The sequence below is a fragment of the Lathyrus oleraceus genome, chromosome 5, assembly GCF_024323335.1.
Source record: "Lathyrus oleraceus cultivar Zhongwan6 chromosome 5, CAAS_Psat_ZW6_1.0, whole genome shotgun sequence".
NCBI lineage: Eukaryota > Viridiplantae > Streptophyta > Magnoliopsida > Fabales > Fabaceae > Lathyrus > Lathyrus oleraceus.
In genome coordinates, this window is record NC_066583.1 from 586,761,405 (window position 1) to 586,785,317 (window position 23,913).

A 23,913-nucleotide genomic window follows, 5' to 3' on the forward strand; every position below is an offset into this window, starting at 1 on the left:
TGCAATAAGGTAAAGCAGGTAAATGCTGAAAATAAATAACTGTACAAAAGCATAAACACCCAACAAACAAGAAATCTACAAAAGCTAGGAGGGACTCGCTTAGGGAAACCGGATCCCCAGCAGAGTCGCCAGCTGTCGCAACCTGAAAAATACAGTATGCGAAAAAACAACCGGAGAAGAAGGAATGACAGAAGAGTCGCCACCGTGCGTTATTTATCCCAAAGGAGGGAAAGGAAACGCTCGAAGTAAACCTGAAGAGAGGAAAGGAAAAGACAAGGTCTCGCAACCAAATCTTGGGGTTCGGGAGTCGATTATGCGAAGGGAAGGTATTAACACCCCTACGCATCCGTAGTACTCTACGGGATCCACTTTTGTTGTTCTTGTCTAAAGGGTGTGTGTTTATCTAATGTACTATTTACTAAAAGAAAGGGTCAAAGAAAATGACTCGCACGGATGTCGCATCCACTGCATACGTATCTCATCTGAATATGAGAATCAGAGTCTTCGTAGCTCGGTTACCTAGGGGTTAAGGGTAATTGTGCTCGCTAAGACATCGCGTCTTATGCCTACGTATCTCATCTGGAATGAGAATCAGAGCAAAACGTAGTTCAGCTAACTATGGGAATAAGGGTCTCGATTGCAACTAGGGCAAGCGAAAGGGAATGTCTCGATCGCAACGAGGGCGAGAGAGAAAAATCGCAACGAGGGCGAAAACAAACAAAGATTAGTTGTTAGTTGTTAGTCAAACTCGGCAAGACATCGCATCTTGTGCCTACGTATCTCATCTGAACATGAGAATCAGAGTTGCCGTAGTTCGGCTACATAGGGAATGCCATCTGAACATGGACTTACAAAGGAGGACACCAGTTGTGTCAAAGGAGAATGGGCAATGTGTTCACGTCCTAGCAGTAGGTGTCACAGCTCGCTGAATCGAGTCTTAGGCAGTTACCTCTTTGCAATAGGATGGATTGACATGCCACAAGATCGGAGACGCTCGGAAAGGTCTAGAAGTGGGGGAGCTCTGCCCTAGAGTTGTCATGCAATATGTACTTAAGTGTTAGGATTTACAAATCTACACTCGGAAAAGCGTCATCTATCTCTACTCAACAATCGTGACTGAAACAATGTTTTGTATCTCTTAAGACAAGATATCTTTCATTTTAAAAGGTTTTTGATTGGTCGCACGGCGGCGAGAAAAAGAGTTTGATTGGTTGGATGTGCTTTGAGTGATGGCGAGAACTAGGATTGGCGAGATATACATCTCGAATCCTAGCCTCAGGAGTGCATGGTATACACCATGTTCCATTTCCATCTTTATTTGCAAAAGTGTTTAAGAGAGAATTAAGTGTTTTGAATTTGATTGAGAAAGGGTTTGGAGAAACCGCATTGACAATTTTAGGCGATGGCGAGAGTTAAGATTGGCGAGGCATACGTCTCGAATCTTAACCTCAGGAGTGCATGGTATACACCATGTTCCATTTCCACCTTTATTGAAAAAGTGTTAAGTAAGAATTAGGTATTTTGAGTTTTTGTTGTGAAAATGACTTGACCTAGATCAAGTATTGATGGACGTTTGAGAAAGATTTGAATGGGTGTTTGATAGAGCAAAGTGGGTAAATTGGATGATGGCGAGAGCTAGGATTGGCGAGATATACATCTCGAATCCTAGTCTCAGGAGTGCGTGGTATACACCACGTTCCACTTCCATCTTTATTGAAAAAGTCTTGACTTATGAATTAATATTTTTTGAGTTTTTACTAGAGAAAATGGCTTGACGTTGAATCAAGCATTTGATGAAAGTTTGAAAGAAAAGGAATAGAAGGGCGAAATAAATTGATTTGTTTATTGAGAAAATACTCGACGTTGGATCGAGTCATATTTTTGTATTTTTTCAGAAATGGTGGATTTTACTCTTTGGTTAGTGCCTAAACAAATAGAGAAATAAAAACAATACAACATTATATACACATTGGGGAAATGGGGTACATTTTGTCAAATGGGGGATTCAAAATCAATGAAATAATTAGATCAGGCCAAAACAAAAAATGATGCGAAATATGAGTGTAAGTGCAAGAGAACCGGCTCATTGTGAGAAAGCCCAAGAGTAAGCTATGTGAGGTTGATGGCGATGCTTAAAAAGCAATCGACTTACAAGGGTGTGAAAATGGGCTCGATATTAAATCGAGAAAAATATGATTTTTATAAGTTTAAAAATGGTTTTGAATGAATGATGAAATTAAAAGAAAACAAATTTGCATTATTAACAAATGAAACTATGAGTATAATAAAGGCATAAACATAAAAAGAAATTAAAATGCTAAAAGAAAATAAAATAGCTAAAAGAAATAAAATGCCAAAAAAATGCTACACATGAGTATTGAACCCACACCACTCAAGACTATGATACTACCCCTCTCCACCAGACCACTCATGGTTATTTATTATTTGATGTTACTTTAAATATATAAACCAAAATAGATTAAACATTAGAATAAAAACTAAAATAAAAAAAAGTCTGTTGGACTACCAGTAGTTAAACCCAGCCGCTTGGCTGTTGGGTTATCAATGGGGAATAAGTTGGAAATAGAAAAAACAATTATTACCTAATATCCTAGGAATTTTAAACTTTCAAAACCTATTCTGTTAAAAAAATAATTAAAGAAAAGAAATAAAAAGATGGGATAGTAACAGAGGCCTCGTGAAATCGCCCTCTCTTTCTCACGAATGTCCCTTCCCTCAATCGCTACCAGCAAGCTCTCTCCCTCGCTCTTTCTTGAAATCGCTCCCTCACCGCTCTCTCAATCTCCAATCTCACTCAATCGCTCTCTCTTTTCTCTCAGTATCGCTCTCAAAAGTTCCCAATCAGTGTCGTTCCCAATCGCTCGCGCCTCGCTCAAACACACCGGGACATGCAAGAACTCGTGGATGGGATAAAAAAGAGCTCACCTTCGGCGGTGATGACGTTGATGAAGCTTCGAACTCCTCCAACTCTTCAACCAGGTTTTCTTTGATTTTTAGGTTAGGGTTTTTTGTATTTGAAAATTTCTTCGCCGTTTTTTCTCCTCTCTTCTGATTCGCTTTCGCTCACTATTTATATCTCCTGATTTAGGGTTTCAAAGATGCCTTTGGTATTCCAGAAGAGTAACTCTGCAAAGCACTTTGGATGTTCAGAAATTGGATTGACCCCTTTGATGCTAGGTTTGAAAATGGTAATCTGAACCTTCGTACTTTCTTTCTCTGTTTTGACTTCATGCCAATTTGGGATATTTCTTGAATTTTTACTGCTTTGGCTAATTACTCTACTTTTTTTACTGCAGTGAAATTGGTGAGCTTCCATCTCTAAAACCTCATGCAGTTCATATGTGTTATCAGTAATTTGGCAGAAATCCACTGCTTTTGGTGGAGTGATTTCTTCATACTTCGATGCAATGAGCATAGCGGAAACACCGAGCAGCTGAAGCTTGGATCTATTGAGAGAATGGATAGATAGGAATCTGTCAATGTAGGAAACAGCTAGATGAAGAGTTTCTGGGAGAAGTTTGTATTCATCCGCAACCTCAACTAACCAATCCACCAATGTTCTCCTCATATTTGTAGTAATGCATCTCTGAACTTTATCCATGTAATCACCCGCTGGTCTTCGTTTTTCCTGCATCTCCATTGTGCGAAGGTAATCTGAGATATCGGATAGGTAAGGCTGGATAATCTGCTGAGTGTCACGTTTTGCATTGCTTTTGTTACAAACAGACTTATCCAAATTGGAATTAGGAAGTAAGGAAATTATTGAAGTTAATGCTGATTTGCTGAGGTTCTTGAATTGGCCGGAAATGCTGCAAGGGACAACAAGAAGACTAGAATTGTGCCAAGGCATGTTCAATTGGCTGTTAGAAACGATGAAGAACTGAGCAAGCTTCTTGGTGATGTTACCATTGCCAATGGCGGCGTGATGCCCAATATTCACAACCTGTTGCTTCCAAAGAAAACTGGTTCCTCCAAGGGTGCTGGTGACGATGAACGATTCTTTGATAAAAGCTGATTTCGTTAATGGGTTTACAGTGCTAGGTCCCAGCAATTCTAGTGCTAATGTGAGTATTGTCCTCCTCATCAAGCTTGGCCAAACCAAAATCAGATATCTTTGGGTCAAGATTGGTATCAAGCAATACATTAGTGGCCTTGATGTCCCTGTGAACTTACTTCAGTCTTGACTCTTCATGGAGGTATGCCAAACCTCTAGCAATACCAACACAAATCTTCTGCCTTGTTGACCAATCTAATTTAATTTAGTGTTCCTCTGGACCAAATAAAGCACGCGCTAAACTATTGTTTTCCAAGTATTCATATATCAGCAACAAATGATCTCCCTCCACACAGAAACCATAGAGTTTAACAAGATAAGGGTTTTGCAAAGCAGAAATCATGCCTATCTCATATAAAAACTCACGATTCCCTTGCTTTGATTTAGAAGAAAGTTGCTTCACTGCTATTAATGTTCCATTGGGTAAACACCCCTTGTACACGGGACCAAACCCTCCTTCTCCAATCTTATTGGAAACATCAAAGTTATTTGTGGCTGCTTTGATTTGTCTTAAGGTAAATAAACCTGTTTGTAGGCCTAAACTCTCCAACTCTGTTAATTAAAGTAAAAGAAAGATCAAAGATCTCTTGAACTAAGAAAATTAAACATGGACACTCTGCATTGACAATCCATTTTCCTCATACTTGCTCCAGGTTCCATAACATGATATACTAACAAAAGTATGTTCTTATACTTGCTCGGTTACACAACTTGCACAAGTTTACTTTGTATCACTTGAATAACTCATGTGTTAGCAAAAAGTTTGATAATAATGGCAACAAAAGAAATTCATTTGTAATCACCTCTTGCTAATGAGTTTTTCTTTCCAAAACACCCTTTCCACCAAAGTATACCAAATACTAGAATCATAATAATTGTTGCTGCAACCACAATTCCAACTATAGCTCCAGTAGATATTCTTCCAGGTGGAGAGTCAGATTCCACTGAGATAGCCGATATAAGAGGACCTTATACTGATTTATTCGGTACAGCCTGTGTTCCTTTTCCAGCCCAATAAAAACGGATCTCCAAAGTATTACTAGAAACAAACATCTTTGAACTGTTTTATGATTTCCTTACCAACTCCTCCTGCTTCTTGTGCAATATTGAAGTCCTTTTGCATCTGCTTTCCCTGAATGTAAATATCAAATACACGCCTTCCAAGACTACCATAAGTTTCATGGTCTGTGAACATTATTTCAGCAAAATGCAAATTTACTGTGTAGCTTCCATTTGCCAGGCAAAATCCATAATAAGTCAAAGAAATAGGAGAAATACGTGCAGGATAAAAGTTTTTCCAAGTAGATCACTTTCCATGAATACACCAGTGGTGCTAAACGCCCAATTTCCTGTTGAACTGGCACGGAATCTCGCTGGTCCAGCTGAATCTGAATCACCGTCATAACTTTTTCCGTTGACTATTGCTTGATTTCCACCACAATTTATATAAAGGGAGTATGAGGGTTTGGTACATTTCAAGCTCAAACACGAAACTGCTTCTATATCATTACGTGTCCATGAGGTAGAAAACAAGTTCACCCTGTCATCTTGACATATCTGACTCCCCCGGTTGATGCTAAGGTTATTGTATGAAAGATCTACGTAGGCATTCTTTCTCCAAATAGGAGGCACATTCAAGTAATTGCGAGAGAGGTCAATAATTTGAAGATAACGCAACCTGGTCAGTTCTGGTGGGAGAGTGCCGGGTAGATTTTCCCCTTTCAAAATTATCGAAACAACATGACAGAAGTTGTCACCAGCAACAGAGCAGTCACAGGTGACATTGTTTTCTAAGGTTTTGGGTATGGGACGGGATGCATGCAAATGAACCTTAGGCCAAGTGCCAAACAAAAATAAAAATGGAGAAAAATTCGGGATCAAAATCGGGGTATGACAGATCATTATTTTAGTTCCCCCCTAGTTTATTATCTAGATAGAATCATTACCCTTGAGTTATATCCTCATTGGGTTGAGTCTTTGATTGACCGTTCCTTTCTAGATCTTACCTAGATAGATGTTTTTGGTCCCCTGAGAGTCTATTACCCAATAACTGGTAATATTCTTCTCAATTTGCGAGTATTTCATTTCTGCCCCAATACCCGAAAAAGGTAACCTTTTTCTCCCCAGCGGATTCGTTTTCACGTCTCCCAGGAAGTTTATCCTTGATATGTTCATCCTAACTGATGACAGATACTCTTTCCCTTCTGAGTTTATCCTTGATATGTTCATCTTAATCGATGACGGATATTCTCGTTTTGGTATTCTACCCAGTAAAAAGGTAGTTGTAATCCCTACATTGTTCCCCAGAAGGTTAATCCTTGATATGTTCATCCTAACCGATGACAAATTTCCTTTTCTTTGCGGTTTTCTACCAAGTAACCGGTAGTTGTAAATCCTACTTCTCCTTTGCAGAGTCTATCCTTGATATATTCATCTTAACCGATGACAAATATTCTCTTTCCGATATTCTATCCAGTAACTGATAGATGTAATCCCTTTTTCTACCCTCGGAGTCTATCCTTGATATGTTAATCTTAACCGATGACGGATATTCTCTTTCTGGTTTTCTATCTAGTAGCCGATAGATATAATTCCTACTTTTTCAGGTAGTTTATCCTTGATATGTTCATCTTAACCGATGACAGATATCCTTCCTAATATCTCCAAGTGAGTCTATCCTTGATATTTTCACTTTAATTAGTGACGAATATTCTCTTTCTTTACGGTCTTCTGCCCATTAACCGGTAGTTATAAATCCTATTTGGCTTTTCCCCAGCAGGTTATTCTTACCCAGTAACTGGTAATGAATGCACCTCATTTTGCCCTCAGCGAGTCATCCTTGATATGTTTACCCTAACCAATAACGGATGACCTCCCTGTCAGATTTTGTTATCCTCTTACCAAGTAACCGGTAGTGGATAATATACTTCTTTACTCATGTGTTGAAGACCTGTGTTGAAGATCATTTCTTCCCCCAATTGAGTCTGAGTGCGTATTTCCTCAGTGAGATCGCCATTTCCTGTTTGGTTCGAGTATTTCAGCTTTGTTCTGATCTACCCGTTGCTCCTACAGATGTTCCTTTTATTCCCCGACTGAGTCTTTCCATTGATTTATTTTCATGGAATCCTTCGAGTCCCCCAGCAGTTTTAGAGTCGTAGTCTGGCCTACACACAACCCTTTTATCCCCCCCAGAGTCTTTGTCTCCCTAGTGAGTTTTCCTTACTGAATGTATTATACTTCTGTGGACTTTCGGTCTCTCCGGATTCTTTTCCTTTGTGGCAACATTTTCCCCATAAAGATTATTTTTGCATTCATATCATATGCATCATGAGGCCTCTTAAAGAACAAAATTTGTTTCTATATGTTTCATTTAAGTCCATTCTACTGAGTCGATACGAAGATTTTAACCTTTATCTCCTCAGCTAGAACGTCCTTAAATAGGGGCAGCTGTAAGACCCCAATTTTGACCCTAAGATCCCTCATGATATTCTCATCATATGCATTAGCATTGGGATCACACCTGGGCATCCTCCTTACCCCTCATTCATTGGGGTTGCATTGGGAGAAATCACCAAGCACATTTGATTGTATCATATTTTGTTTTTCATTATTTACTAACCAAAATACCAAAAATATGTCATTGTATAGTTTAACTCTTTTGTAGGGAGTGTGTATGCTCACTTATGCTCTATCAAGCTCATATTTAGGGTTTGAGACCCTCAATGCAAGGAGCTCAATAAAGAAATGGTTTACTATGGCTCTAAGTATCACATATGGATCCCCATGATCTTCACATGTTAGTTTGATCAAGAAATCATCAAGAGTTTGGGTTTGGTTTACCTAGGAAACCCTAATTCATCTAGGTATCTTGTGTGACTTCTTCAACAAGCTTCTTTACCAATTAATCAAACATTTCAAGGGATACTTAAAATTTCATCATCTTATTCCTATATGAACCTCCATGAGTCCCAAAAGTCAAGAGATTGTCAAGCTAGCAAGATGGTTCATGGTTGTTGACCAGAGGAATTCAACTGGTCAAAACTGGGGTTCCCTGGACCCTATCTCCTACAATTTTTATCATATGAAAATGATTCCAAGAGAAAAGTTACTCTAAATGACATTCCAAACAAATTTCATGTTTAGGTCAAGAGCTAGTTTTTCCTGGAAAATCATTTTTTATAGTGAAAGATTCTAGGTCATTTTGTCTAAACCCTAGTTTAGAGGTCAACTTCCCAAGACTATAACTTGCTCATTTTTCATGAGATAAAAGCCATTAAAATTTCATAATCAAATTCAAGATGTCTAATTCAACTTATATGTTTGGAAGAAGTGAAAATTCAAATTTCAAATACATGTGATAAGAGGAAACATTATAGGTCATTTTGGACCAATACCATTGAACAAGTGATTTTCCTCAACTTCTAAAATGCATAACTCCTTCATGCTAATTCTAAATTAGGTCAAATTTGTGACCAAATTGAATTTATTTTAAATAGCTACAACTTTTATGAAGGAACTTTTATCATTTGAAGCCCATAGAAAACGTTACTCAAGGTGGAAGAAGTGAACATATGGCTTGGTACTTAGAAGTTTTTTTGATATGTTTGATTTTCCAAAATTCCACCTCAAAATTCATCATGATCCAAACTTCAAATGAAAAAGTGTTCAACATGAAAGTTGTTGAAGAAGTGAACATATGGCTTGGTACTTAGAAGTTTTTTTGATATGTTTGATTTTCCAAAATTCCACCTCAAAATTCATCATGATCCAAACTTCAAATGAAAAAGTGTTCAACATGAAAGTTGTTCCTATAGATCTAATCTTTCCAAAAAGTCCAAGTTCATCTCATTTGGATAAAGTATGAATGACTTGCGCATGGCTTAAAGTTGAAGAACCATTTTGAAGATTTGAAGTTCCACTTTTCTTACACGAATGCATGGCTTGCTAACATGATTTTAGCATTGCTTACACACAATTTTGGACCTAAGTGCATCATTTGATGGGCCTGTCACACGCCCATGCAAGTGAGATTTTAAACTTTGGCCAAAAATGGAAGTGTGCAATTATCAATCTCCTTGGCTATAAATAGAAGCTCCCCTGCTCAGAATTGAGGACCCTGGCGCACAAGCTTTGAATCAGCAACCCTAAACCCTCACCATTAAAGGATAAGCTTGAGGATTTTCTTTGAAAATCGAGTTTCAAATCTCCAACTGTTATGAGATTGATACTCTAAGAGTCCATCCCTTTCATTGATCCATTTCCACTCCATCAAGCATCTGAAGCAAGGCCAAGCATAATTAAGAGCAAGATCTTGCCAATCTGAAGCTGCAGCGAATGTGATTTTCAGAATTTTTCATCTCTTCGATTCTCACTTAATTCTCCATTATTCTTGTTGGTTTTTAGGTTGTCTGAAGTCCTACCAATGTATACAAGAAGATTGAGTTTCTTAGAGGTCAAATCGAAGCAAATCAAATCACGATCCTCAAAATTCAACTCCCTGTATCTTTCAATATACTTGGAGTTAGATAAAATTGAGGCCATATTCGAGCACCTGAGAATTTTTTCTTTAAATTCATGTCCTCTTTTTATTTATTTTGGTGATGGTTGAAGGTGGACCAGTCCGGTGAGGTCCACCGGAGAAGAAGACCAGAGCTCTGGCTCCGGCGATGTGCTGGCACACTTCTGAACCACATGATCCTTTCAAATTATTTTAATCCAGAGCATTGGATGTGATTACCACACGTGCAGCGCGCTTGACTTGGTGTATGGTGGAATGCGCATTGTGGACCATTTGTCTGCCACCTCAATTAATGAGGGAGATCAGATGGTCCACGTATTTTGTAATTTCTAAATTTATATTTTAATTGCTTTATCTTCATTAATTCATATAAATTTATATATTGATCCAAAAAATATGGGACTTACACCAAAAAGTTTCAAATATTTTTCTCTTTCATTTTATGAATTAAAATTATTTTTTTGGATCAATATTAATATTTTCATGATTTAATTGTTTTTATGCATATTTTTAATTATTTAAAAATACTTTTAAGTCTCCAAAAATATTGAATTTTTTTCTCCAAGGTCCTTTGACCTTGTTTGACCTATGATAAATCTCTTGGCCATTTATTTGGTGTTTTGAAGAGATTTTAGGTTTTTGATCAACCATGATCTAATTTAATGCATTTTTAATTGTGTAATTGTGAATAAATTGTGTTGAGTCATTTTTAATGACTTGTGGAGTTTGACTATTGTGTTTGGGCCTTGGTCAAGGTTGATTTGACTTTGTTGGATTAAAATAATTGGATTTAGGGGATTGATGAAATATACATTTCATCTCCCAAAATGAATGAATGGTTTTAATTTGATAAAAGTCATCCAATGACCAATTTGTGTTTGTCTCATTCCCCCTCCCTCTTCAGGTTTAATCCTTTTCTATCTCATCCATCTCATTGACTAATGATATCTCTATATCCTAAGGCTAATTGATTCATAAACCAATATAAGTATGGATGAGATTAGGTCCACCCTTTTGCCATTTTCTTTTTAAGTGTGGTATGTTTTAGGAGTATGGTTAATTATACCATATCTCTAACATGCATTAACACTAAAATTTCAATTGCCCGACCTCAGATAGTTGTGGCTTCTACATAAGTCCAATTACGATTGCTTAACATAACGCTAACTTCTCACCTAAAAGCATAGCATTCTAGTAAGTGGAATTGTAAGTCTCCCCCCTTTCATGGTATTGTGTGGAAACTTGGCCTTTTTGCCGTCCTTTGGAAGATGTCTTGGTTCAAGGATCCATGCTTGTGAATAGAGGGTTGAGTGTTCTCCAAAGAATGACTTAAAACAATAAAAAAGCAAAACTCCACTAACTTCTAATCAACTAACATTTGACTAACTTTTAATTTCAAGCCATTTACTTTTATGCACTTTAAATTTAAGTCATTTATCATTTATCATTATCATACCATTTAACTTGTTTATTTTAATGCCATTTTCACTTTTTTCACTTGAGCCATATATTGTGATTGTATATACTTGTTTGTGTATTTTGTTTGCGTTTGTGGTCTTTTGACCTTAACGTACATAATAACAACAAAAACGTTTAAGAAAAATGTTTGTGTGGACTGTTGGATTTGATCTGAGACTTGGACTAGAACTAGGAAATATTCCCTATGCAAAAGGACTTGACCAATGCCAACTTTTCTGAAACCAAGTGCTTGTGAATTAAAATTTCATCTGATGCAAGTATTGAGATCCCTTTCGAGTTCATCTGTTACATAGTCTTGATGCAAATGTTACTTTGAACCTGTGTCTAATGCCCTAGTCTGAGCCATTCATGGAGTATGTCATCTGATACTATGAAGTTGATATCTTGGATGTGGCTATATTTATTTGATGCCTTACTCTTCATCTTGTTATTTGTGTATTGATATTGCTTGATTTCAAAGTCCAAAGGAAAAGTGGGTTTCTATATGACATTCTTGTCTATTGGATTGCATCCCATTGGTCAGATATTTTCAACTCTTAACTTTTAAATTTTGCTTAGGATTAGTCTCTTCATCTCCTTCCACTTCTTAAATTTCAAATATCTCTCGTATTTTCAAAATCTTCTTTGCTTGTGATTTCTAAAGTTAGACTCTTTTGCAAAGTAGAAACTTTGGCCTTATGTCATTGCATTTTCAAACTCTTTTTCTTAATCAAACTTGTAAATTAATCTAATCATATTGACTTAAATTTTCTAAAGACAAAAAAAGAACTAACACCCATTCAAACTCTTTTAGGCCTTTTGTGCCTCTTTTAAACTTAAATTTTTGTTAAAAGTAATCCACTCACTTTGAAATTGTTACCACGAACTACGAGATTTTGATCCCTTATTTTTATGTTGGTACGTAGGCACAAGTCCGAAGGTTTTGTCAAACACAAAAATATAATTAATGAATTCTTTTCTCATCCCCACGCTCTATTTATTGCAAACATCTTTTATGCCAAAACATGTACACATAAAAAAAGGCTCCCTAGGAGTACGTAGGACACTTTGGGTGCTAGCACTTTCCCTCTGTGTAACCAACCCCCTTACCTGTAATCTCTGGCATTTTATTAGTTTTGATTTGAAAACTTCTTATCTTTGGGTTTTGTTCGTACTTTTCCTTTTTCCGTTGGAAACAGTAAAAGCGCGGCGGCGACTCTGGTTTAATTGACGTTAATTATATCCATAGCTTAATGGTCATGAATTTACCGCTACATAAATTAAGTGGCGACTCTGCTGGGGAGTAGTCCTCAGTGGGTTTAGCCTACTTTTTAAGTGTATATAATTGTATATTTGATGTTTGATTGATATAATCTACTTGTTGTGCTTGGTGATCTCTTTCTGGTGAGATAAGTTCTAACCCGAACTTTAGTGCAATGAAGATATGAGGATGGTATAGTCATGTTCGACTTGTGTGGAGTAGTCCTTAACAAGTTTGCTTGAGACCCATCTACTTAGTGGAGACCCTTTTGGAGCTATTGATGTCACACAAGTTATTTGTGGTTAGGCATTACTTTATCTGATTTGGGGTCCGAGAAGCTGAGGACCATAGAACATTTAACCCAACTTAGCTTATTTAGGACGTAGTGCGGAGACTGTTCAGGTGTAGACTTGATAACAGTTGTTACACGATACTACACTCAAACGAGTTTCTCTTGAGAATATTATGGGTTGATGAGTCAGTCATCCTAACCTGTAATATTCGATAGATTAAATTAAGACTCTAGGGACTTTTTAGAACATGATCTACAAGTTTTTATCCTTAGTACACTCCTTTAGGATGGTTCTTAACCAGACTCCATGCTCGTGACTCACAATAAACCCTTGATTCTTGGTTGATCCAATCAAGTCTTGTTAATATCAATAGAACTTAGGTGTTGATAAGGTGAAAACCATGATCCACCAAAATGGATGATTGATCTTGACAATGACTTGATTAATCCCTTGACCTTTGTTTGCCTTGTGTTTGATCCACTATTTACGATTGTTGCATTCATGCATTCATGCGCATCATAACATTCATCACACCAAAAATAGCGTCAAGGAACTGAGGTTTTATTTGCAAATATTTTCAGACCATGGATTGTGGAAGAAGGAACGCTAAGAAGTACAGTTTCAGATATCCAGATTTGAAAGAGTTAAGGAAGCTATCATCTTTTGTATTAGATCCCTTGGAATTCAAGCAACGTCATAGGAAGCTTCTATCTGTATTGTCTGCTGATGTAGTGAAAGGACTCTTGAGTGTGTTGGTTCAGTTCTATGACCCTCTCTACCGTTGCTTCACTTTTCCCGATTATCAGCTTATGCCTATGTTAGAGGAGTATGCCCATCTCTTGGGAATACCTGTTTCCAACAAAGTTCCTTTTAATGGATTGGAAGAGATTCCCATATCTCATTTTATAGTTGAAGCTCTTCATCTGAAGAAGTTTGAGATTGAGGCTCATTGGGTGAAGAAAGGAGGAATGTTTGGGTTGAGTTCTGAGTTCCTTATTGGGAAAGCTACTACCTTTTCTCAAGCCGGTAGTGTGGATGCTTTTGAAGCTATCTTTGTGTTGCTTATCTATGGTTTAGCTTTGTTCCCTAACATTAACGGTTTTGTTGATGTTAATGCCATTAGAATCTTCTTGATTGGTAATCATGTGCCTACTTTGTTGGGTGATATGTATTTCTCTTTGCATCTAAGGAATTCTAAAGGTGGTGGAACTATTGTGTGCTGTGTTCCTCTTCTGTACAAGTGGTTTATTTTGCACTTGCCTCATACGCCTACTTTTGTGGAGAACAAACAATGTCTAAGGTGGTCTCAGAGACTTATGTCTCTCACTAATGATGATATAGTTTGGTATGATTCTTCATTGGGTAGCTTGGAGATTATTGATAGTTATGGTGAATTCTCTAATGTGCCTCTAATTGGTACATAAGAAGGAATCAACTACAACCCTGCTTTGGCTCGTCGTTAACTTGGGTTCCCCTTGAGAGATAAGCCTAATAACACTCAGTTAGAAGGTCTATTCTATCAAGAAGGTAAAAATACTAACATTTGAAGCAGAAGATGATACATGCTTGGTATAACGTGCATAGGAAAGGAAGATCCGAGCTTGGTCCATGCAACTGTGTAGCTTTGGAAGCTTACACTTTTTGGGTGAAGAAGAGAGCTTTGGAGTTGAAGATGCCTTATGCTTGTGAGAGACCTATGTCTATGGTTGTTCTTGAGCCATTAACTATCCCTAACCAAGATGTAAAGGAGTTGGAAGACGCACTCGCCAAGATGAAGCAAGAGAAGGATATGTGGGAAGAGCGGTTCCATGCTTCCATCAGAAAGCATGAGGAGTTGCAACTTGAGTTTAAGGACAAAGACACGCTCATTGAGCTTTTTGAAGACCGAGTAGTGAAGAGATAGAGAGAGCCAGAGGGTCTATCTTCCTCTAGTATGCCTCAGCCTTCCGTTGCTTGGAAGAAGATTATAGACCGGCTTGTCCTTGAGAAGGCTCATATGAAGACTTATTTTCAGTCCGAGATTTGATGCATCTGAAGGAAGTACGCGCCTGCAGCCAGATCATCTGACACCGTTGTTAGGGAATCCTTAAGATGATTAGTCTCATTTTCTCTTCTATTTGTATTTTGGTTTCTGAAATTGTACTCAGTGTAATCCTTCCAAATTATATGAATAAAAGAGATTTTTATGGTAAATCAAATTGTTACAATTGTTATTATTATATTTGCAAATAAAATAGTATGTTCCTTGAAAATAAAAACAATCAAAGCATTGCATTTCATACATCATTTTCATAACAGGTTTTTCTTCCGCCAGATGTCTTATTGGTTATTCTTCTGTGCTTCAGCCAAGCTGACTCATCAATACAATACTCACGCCAATCATCCGAGAATCATGGAACACTTGGAACAAGAGAACCAGGAGTTGAAGGACGAGATTTCCCGCCTGACTGCCATGATGGAGTCTATTTTAGATGCTCAGACCCAGTCTTCTCCAACTCCTGCAACTCCTCCTCCTCAGAGGACTATCATTTCAGAGGTTTTTACTTCAACCATGCCTGCCACTCAGTTTGCGCCTGATATGCCTGTCGGATTCCCTTGGGGAATGCCGCCGAACTTTGTGTCCGAAGGCTTTGCGCATACCTTTGCTTCCATGCCGACATCTAGCCCGGTCATGCCTGTTCCGCCTCCAGTTGTTCATATGCTGCCTCGTGTTGAGGACACCATCTACCATTCCGAGCCGTCTGTGGGTCTGGATGTTTATGAGAAGATGGACGAGATGAAAGATAAATTCCTTGAGCTGCGAAAGGAGTTGAAGACCTTGAGGGGAAAATATTTATTTGGTAAGAGTGCTGCTGAGCTTTGCCTAGTGTTGAACGTCAAGATCCCGATGAAGTTCAAAGTCCCTGACTTTGAAAAGTACAAGGGAAATACTTACCCGCTTAGCCATCTTGTCATGTATGCCAGGAAAATATTGATGCAAACTGATAATGATCAGTTAATTATTCATTATTTTTAGAACAATTTGACTGGTGTCGCTCTGAGGTGGTACATGGGATTGGATAACGCAAGTGTTCACACGTTCAATGATTTGGGTGAGGCCTTTGTGAAACAGTACAAATACAACGTTGATATGGAGCAAGATAGGCACAAACTGAGGTCGATGTCTCAAAAGGGTAAGGAGACGTGTAAAGAGTACGCCCAAAAGGTGGAGAGAGCTTGCCGCTCAGATCAATCCTCCGTTGGAAGAGAAAGAGATGATCAAGATCTTCCTCAAGACCCTGAGCTCGTTTTACTATGAGCGAATGATTGTTAGTTCCCCCAGTGACTTTACCGAAATGGTAAATATGGGGATGAGATTAGAAGAGGGTGTCCGTGAGGGACGTTTGTCTAAGGAAGAGGTATCTTCGAGCAAGAGGTATGGTAACAGTTTCGCTAAGAAGAAGGAAAGAGAAGCCAATGCAGTATCAGTTGGGAGGCAGAGGAGGCCTCATGTCAGAAGAAGTCCGCAACCACATCAACACCATCATCAAGTATCATATGTTATTCTAGTGTTTCCCAATAATCAATTTATTCCAGTTCAATAACAACATCAACAACAACCACAACAAAGAACAAATAACTACAACAACAACACCAACAATAATCAACAACAACAAAACTTTGAGAGGAAGAAGGTCTCTTTCGACCCAATTCCTATGTCGTATGCAGAGTTATATCCGTCCTTGGTTCTCAAGAACCTACTCCAACCAAGAAATCTGCTACAAATTCCAGAACCATTTCCATGCTGGTATAAGCCAGAACTCCGTTGTGCCTTTCATCAAGGGGCTCCTGGTCATGATATTGAGAATTGCTACCCGTTGAAATATGAGGTCCAGAAGCTAGTGAAGAGTGGGATGGTGTCCTATGAGGACCGCGCGCCTGATGTTAAAGCTAATCCATTGCTTACTCATGGTAATCCCTCTATTAATATGGTAGGTGGTTGTCCGGGAAGTTTCAGAGTATTTGATGTGCGATGTATTTGTCGATCTTTGGTTGAGATGCATAAGACTCTGTGAACTATTAGTGATTGTGAGCATGATCACGACAATTGTGAAATTTGTAGTGTTAACCCCCGTGGATGTTCGGTTGTCAAGAGAGATATCCAGAAGTTGATGGATGAGAATGTAATCCAGATTCAACAGTCAAGGGATATAGATAATGTCAATGTGATAGTGCCAGTGTTTAAGACCCCTGAGTGAGTAGTAATTCAGTTTGATAGTAGCAGTAGTAACAACATCAACAGATCGATATTTCCTCTAGTGATACGGCTAGCGGGTCCGGTCCCGTATGCATCCGATAGAGCTGTTCCATATCAGTATAATGCGACAATGGTGGAGAATGGTCAAGAGGTCCCATTGCGTATGACTAGTTCTGTTGTGAATATTGCCGATATAGAGAAGGTGACCCATAGCGGTCGTGTGTTTGGTCCTGTTTTCTCGAAGGATGTATAAGATGTTGGTAAGAAGGTTGAAGTGCCTGTAGCAAATCCGGTTAGTGCTCCAAAGTGTTAGTCTGGTGAATCCAGCATTTTGAAGCCTAATGATGATGAGATGCTTTGTTTGATTAAGAAAAGTGAATTCAATGTGGTGTTGTAGCTGCTCCAGACTCCTTCCAAAATTTATGTGTTGCCTCTGCTTATGAATTCTGAAGCATACAAAGAAGCATTGCAAAAGGTATTGGAGCAAGCTTATGTTGAACATGATGTAACAGTAGATCAGTTTGATCACATTGTGACTAACATCACTTCCTGCAACAATCTGAGCTTCTGTGATGAAGAACTTCCCGAGGAAGGAAGAAATCACAACCTAGCATTACACATATCAATGAATTGCAAGGAGGATGAATTGTAAAATGTGTTGGTTGATACCAGATCTTCATTAAATGTACTTCCGAAGTCAACTCTGTCCAGATTGTCGTATCAAGGAGCTCCGATGAGATACAATGGCGTGATCGTCAAAGCTTTTGATGGTTCTCGCAAGACTGTTACTGGTGGGGTGGATCTTCCAGTGAAGATAGGTCCGAGTGATTTCGAAATTACTTTCCAAGTAATGGATATCCACCCGGCCTATAGCTGCTTGTTAGGAAGGCCATGGATACATGAGGTAGGGGATGTGACATCCACTCTGCATCAGAAGTTGAAATTCGTGAAGAATGGTAAGCTCGTCATCATGGGTGGAGGGAAAGCTCTGTTAGTTAGCCACCTGTCGTCTTTCTCGTATGTTGAAGATGAGGATGAGATTGGAACTCCGTTCCAAGCTCTATCTATTACTGAAGGAAAGAGAGTTGGGGAACCTATATCCTCCTTTAAAGATACTCAGAAGATTGTTGAAGACAGTAATTATGATCAGTGGGGCCAGATGGTAGAGGTCACAGAGAACAAGAGCCGAGCCGGTTTGGGATTTCAGTAAGGATCGTCTAATGTTAAAGTTGAAGATGTGCAACCTAGTTTCCATAGAGGAGGGTTCATTCATGGTAATGAACAACACTCAGCTGCTGTGATTGAGGATGATGAAGAGGAAGACTGCACCAATTTTGTGACGCGTGGAAAAGCTTGCAACAATTGGATCGCTATCGATGTTCCTGTTATTGTTCATCGACTAAGTAATTGTTTTATTATTTTTGAAAATCCTTCTCCTATGCCTAAGGGAGAAGTGAACATTGTCATGCATCTTTCAATTTGATCATTAATAAAATGCAACTCTATTCATCTACATCTATGGTATTTTTATTTTTACTTTTTGCCTTTCTGAAAATCATAATCACAAAAAACATAAATAAACAATAATTGTCCATTTGCATAATATTTGGTCGCTATTCACTTCTCTAAAATAAAAATATCAAATCATTATGCAGATTGGTTTCTAAACCCATTGGATACAATGATCCTACTCCTTCTCCAAACTTTGAATTCCCCGTGTTTAAGGCTGAGGAAGAAAATGATGAAGAAGTGTCTGATGAATTGACTCATCTACTTGAGCACGAGGAAAAAACCATTCAGTCGTTCGAAGAGAAGATTGAGTTAGTCAACTTGGAATTCTCCATTATTCTTGTTGATTTTTGGTTGTCTGAAGTCCTACCAATGTAGGCAAGAAGATTGAGTTGCTTAGAGGTCAAATCGAAGCAACTCAGATCATGATCCTCAAAATTCAACTCCCTGTATCTTTCTATATACTCGGAGTTAGATAAAATTGAAGCCAGATTCGAGCTCCTTAGTATTTTTTCTTTAAATTCATGTCCTCCTATTTTATTTTGGTGATGGTTGAAGGTGGACCAGTCTGGTGAGGTCCACCGGAGAAGAAGATCGGAGCTCTGGCTCCGGCGATGTTGTGTTGGCACGCTTCTGAACCACATGATCCTTTCAAATTGTTTTAATCTGGAGCGTTGGAAGTGATTACCACGCGTGCAACGCGCTTGACTTGGTGTATGGTGGAATGCGCGTTGTGGACCATTTGATTTGCCACCTCAATTAATGAGGGAGATCAGATGGTCCACGTATTTTGTAATTTATGAATTTATATTTTAATTGCTTTATCTTCATTAATTCGTATTAATTTTAATATTGATCCAAAAAAAATATGGGACTTTCACCAAAAAAATTCAAATATTTTTCTCTACCATTTTCTGAATTAAAATAATTTTTCGGATCAATATTAATATTTTTCATGATCTAATTGTGTTTATGCATATTTTTAATTGTTAAAATATACTTGTATGTCTCCAAAAATATTGAAATTTTTTCTCCAAGGTCCTTTGACATTGTTTGACCTATGATAAATCTCTTGGCCATTTATTTGATGTTTTGAAGAGATTTTAGGTTTTTGATCAACCATGATTTAATTTAATGCATTTTTAATTGATTTTTAATTGTTTAATTGTGAATAAATTATGTTGAGCCATTTTTATTGACTTACAGAGTTTGACTATTGTGTTTGGGCCTTGGTCAAGGTTGAGTTGACTTTGTTAGATTAAAATCATTGGATTTAGGGGATTGATGAAATATACATTTCATCTCCCAAAATGAATGAATGATTTTAATTTGATAAAAGTCCTCCCATGATCAATTTGTGTTTGTCTCATTCCCCCTCCCTCTTCATGTTCAATACCTTTCTATCCCATCCATTCCATTGACTAATGATATCTCTATATCCTAAGGCTAATTGATTCATAAACAGATATAAGTATGAATGAGATTAGGTCCACCCTTTTGCCATTTTCTTTTTAAGTGTGGTATGTTTTAGGAGTATGGTTCATTATACCATATCTCTAACATGCATTAACACTAAAATTTCAATTGTCTGGCCTCAGATAGTTGTGACTTCTACATAAGTCCAATTACGATTGCTTAACATAGTGCTAAATTCTGACCCAAAAGCATAGCATTCTAGTAAGTGAGATTGTAAGTCTTCCCTCTTTCATGGTATTGCGTGGAAACTTGGCCTTTTTCCCTTCCTTTGGAAGATGTCTTGGTTCAAGGATCCATGCTTATGAATAGAGGGTTGAGTGTTCTCCAAAGAATGACTTAAAACAAAAAAAAACAAAAAAAACTCCACTAACTTCTAATCAACTAACATTTGACTAACTTTTAATTTCAAGTCATTTACTTTTAGGCACTTTAAATTTAAGCCATTTATCATTTATCATTATCATACCATTTAACTTGTTTATTTTAATGTCATTTTCACTTTGTTCACTTGATCCATATATTGTGATTGTATATACTTGTTTGTGTAGTTTGTTTGTGTTTGTGGTCTTTTGACCTTATTGTACATAATAACAACAAAAACTCTTAAAAAAATGTTTGTGTGGGTTGTTGGATTTGATCTGAGACTTGGACTAGAACTAGGCAACATTCCCTATGCAAAAGGACTTGGCCAATGCCAACTTTTCTGAAACCAAGTGCTTGTGAATTGAAATTTAATCTGATGCAAGTATTGAGATCCCTTTCGAGTTCATCTGCTACATGGTCTTGATGCAAATGTTACTTTGGACCCGTGTCTAATGCCTTATTTTGAGCCATTCATGGAGTATGTCATCTGATACTTGGGAAGAATATGAAGAAGACTATGGAGTTGCTAGCTTGGATGTGGCTATCTTTATTTGATGCCTTGCTCTTCATCTTGCTATTTGTGTATTGATATTGCTTGATTTCAAAGTCCAAAGGAAAAGTGGGTTTATATATGACATTCTTGTCTATTGGATTGTGTAGCACCTCAAATTTGCACCTCCCATTTTGTATATACATTTTCATGTTTAGGTCATTAACATTAGCATTGTCCACTGCATAGCATTGCATTGTCCATTGCCTAGTGCAAGTCATCAGTCAATACTGGTCAGGAGATCCAGTTGTGCAAGCAAGCAAGTGCATTTCCTATTGAAGCAAAGCCCTAAGGTTGTTTCATAGAGTTCATGTGACCTATGGATCATTTTGAAGTAGTTTGGCCAAGGGTTGGATGCCTAGAGATCATCAGTCAAGATGCAATTCATCTGAAACCCTAGAAAGTCAACAAAAGTCAACTGTCAGTTCAATCATGGATTTGAAGGTGGGAGATGGTTAGAGATGCCTCATTCATGTCCATACAAGTCTCATTTGACATTGCAAACATCAACAATGATGAATTTGAGGTCAGATGAAAAGTTTCCAAAAATAGTAAGTGACCTGTAATTTGAAATTGCCAAAAATGGAAAGGTCTTCTCCTCAAGATTACATCACCAAGCAAGCTTCAAATGAAATTTTGTCCAACATGAAAGTTGAAGATCTTGCTCTCACCTTTCCAAAAAGTCCAAGAACAAGAATTCTTGAAATCATGATATGCATGTTGTAGATCTTGGATCACTGATTGCACTGAGCTTTGTATCGTGTATTTTCATCAAGAAACGAGCAAGATATGTTGAATTTAAGTTTGATACATGAAATTTCTTTTGCTCGATCCAGACATGTTATTGAGAATTAGGTTGAATTGATCTTAGATTAGTGATGTACATTAGAAGAGGATTCCAATGATATAAGAGTTTTTGATTTCTGCGCAAATTTGTTCTTGAGCCTATGAATGTTGATGAACACGTATGAAGGTTTTAGGTTTTTGTTTCCAGAAAGTGATTTGATTCTCATTAGCGCGTTTTGCATGTAATTTGTTGTTTATGACCATGCATTGGTCCACGCTGGACATTGAGTGGCATTTCGATTGGTTTTGAGCGCATAAGCCTTACCACCGAGGCTTTAATGAAACGACGCGTTTCATTGAAAGCGCCAAATTCAAATCCTAACACGGATCGATCCTTGGCTCCGGACGTTTCCAAATTTTGCCTTTGCATTTTAATTACATGCTATTCATGCTATGTGCTTCATTGATTTTAATTTTTTTCATTCATTTCAAAAATGCATAACTTCATGATTAATCATCCAATTGGCTTGGGATTTTTTGCACTGTATTCCTCATGATCCCTAGTATTTTATGAGATTTTTTCCAGAATTTGTGCACGCATGAATTTTGTTTTGGCTTAGGGATTGTGTATGTATGTGCTTTCTTGACCTATCTTGCCAAAAGCTTCATGAAATGATGGATTTTAATCCAATGATTGTGAAATTTTGCATGCTTAAAATAAACATCCGAATGGACATTTTGGTATAGAGTTTGCATTTTTCCCATTTCTGGTTGATGAGATATGATCTGTTGAATGTAGGTGTGACAATGTGTGTCACACCATTGCTTGCTCAACTTGTGGATTTTCTTTATCATGCCAATTCAATGCCAATTGATGTGAGGTTTTGCATGATTTTACTTCTGGATGTTAGGATTGCTTGTGAATTTTTATGGAATTTTTGGATTCAATTTGGATTTGTTTGAGATTTCCTTTGCTGATTGGTCATGTTTGGACTTTTGGATAGTCATGAACTTCAAAGATTTGTGAAATGCTTGATGTTTATCCTATGAACTTGAAATTTTGCACATTGATTCTAGACACTTTGAAGTTTATTGTGGCTTTGGTTTGAGACATTTATCATGTTTGGATTCTGTTTTAGGTTTGTGCTAAGTGGATGTATGAAATTGTGCTTCATTTGAGCCTATTTTGGTTGTCTTGACTTGATGAATTTAATTGCCTTGCCTAAACTTGTCCAAATGCCTTGAATTTTGGTGTGATGATCATGTGATGTGTTCTGTTTAGCCATGATTTTTCTTGGGATTTATTGAATCATTTTGGAGTTGATGTGGATTGGTTTGTTCTGTTTGCTTCTATGAGCTTTCAACTTGCATGCTTTGCCTTATGTGCATTGTGAAATGAAATGGATTGATGCTATTGACATGGGACCACTTGGATTGTGTTCTTGATTGGTTTAATTTGATTCATGTCAATTTTCATGTTCTGTTTTGGATTATTTCTCCCACTTTTACCCTAGGCCTTGTCCTAGTGGTTTGTGCTTATGGTTGAGTTTTGGTTTCAGGTTAAGGAAGTGCATTGCCTTAGGTGGATTGATTCACATTGCTTGAGTTGGTTTATTTGTTTAATGTTGACTAACCTTGATTGGTTTTGTAGGTGGCTTTTAGCTCATTTGAGTTGAGCTTGTGCATTGTGCAATGCTTGCTTGTTTGTTTGACTGTGTACAGTTGACTGTTGACAATTCTGTTCAGTTCATTTGAGTTGAATACTGACTGTGTTGGATTGTTTTCAGGTACATTTAGTTGCTTAAGTTCATCGTGAACTTGCTTTTGCTTTGCTTGATAGCTTGAGCATTGAGGTATAACTTCTCTGACTTCATGTAGTCTGGAAGACCTGTCCTGTTACTTGGGCAGGCACCTGTCTGAAGTCCTCCTTAAGAGGCAATGCTTGTGTTTGTTTATCATTGTGCCCTGTACATTCAAAGACCTCCTAAGTGAAGAGGCATTGGCAGATACAAGAGATGTGTAGTCCATCTCCTGCTACTCAGTGAGTCATCCACTTTTGCTCACACACCTTGTGTTGATGCATTGTGGATATTAACCCAAGATCTCTGTTGTGTCAGTTATGTGGATAGAAGAGTTCCTGCTTTCTGAACTCCCACACTTTCATTTGTCTGAAGCTCTCCCAGGCCAAGGATAAGAGTCGTGAGGCACACCCCTCACTTCCCATTTCATCTGCTTCACCCTAACTCTCAATGTTAGGGTTAAGAGCTAACATCACCTTGTTACAGCGGCTTGTTTGTTGAGGTTGACATGACCCCTCGACTAAAGCTTAACCTTGTGTGAGCCCACTTTGTCTGTATATAGTGCGTGCTATTTGTGTGATTGTTTGC

At 37.8% G+C, this 23,913-nt stretch overlaps 1 pseudogene; it reads right to left on the reverse strand.

Moving 5' to 3' along the window:
- Positions 1–3,850: 3,850 nt before the first annotated feature.
- Positions 3,851–6,160, reverse strand: LOC127082245 (probable LRR receptor-like serine/threonine-protein kinase At1g53420; annotated as a pseudogene).
- Between the last annotated feature and the right edge of the window lie 17,753 nt (positions 6,161–23,913).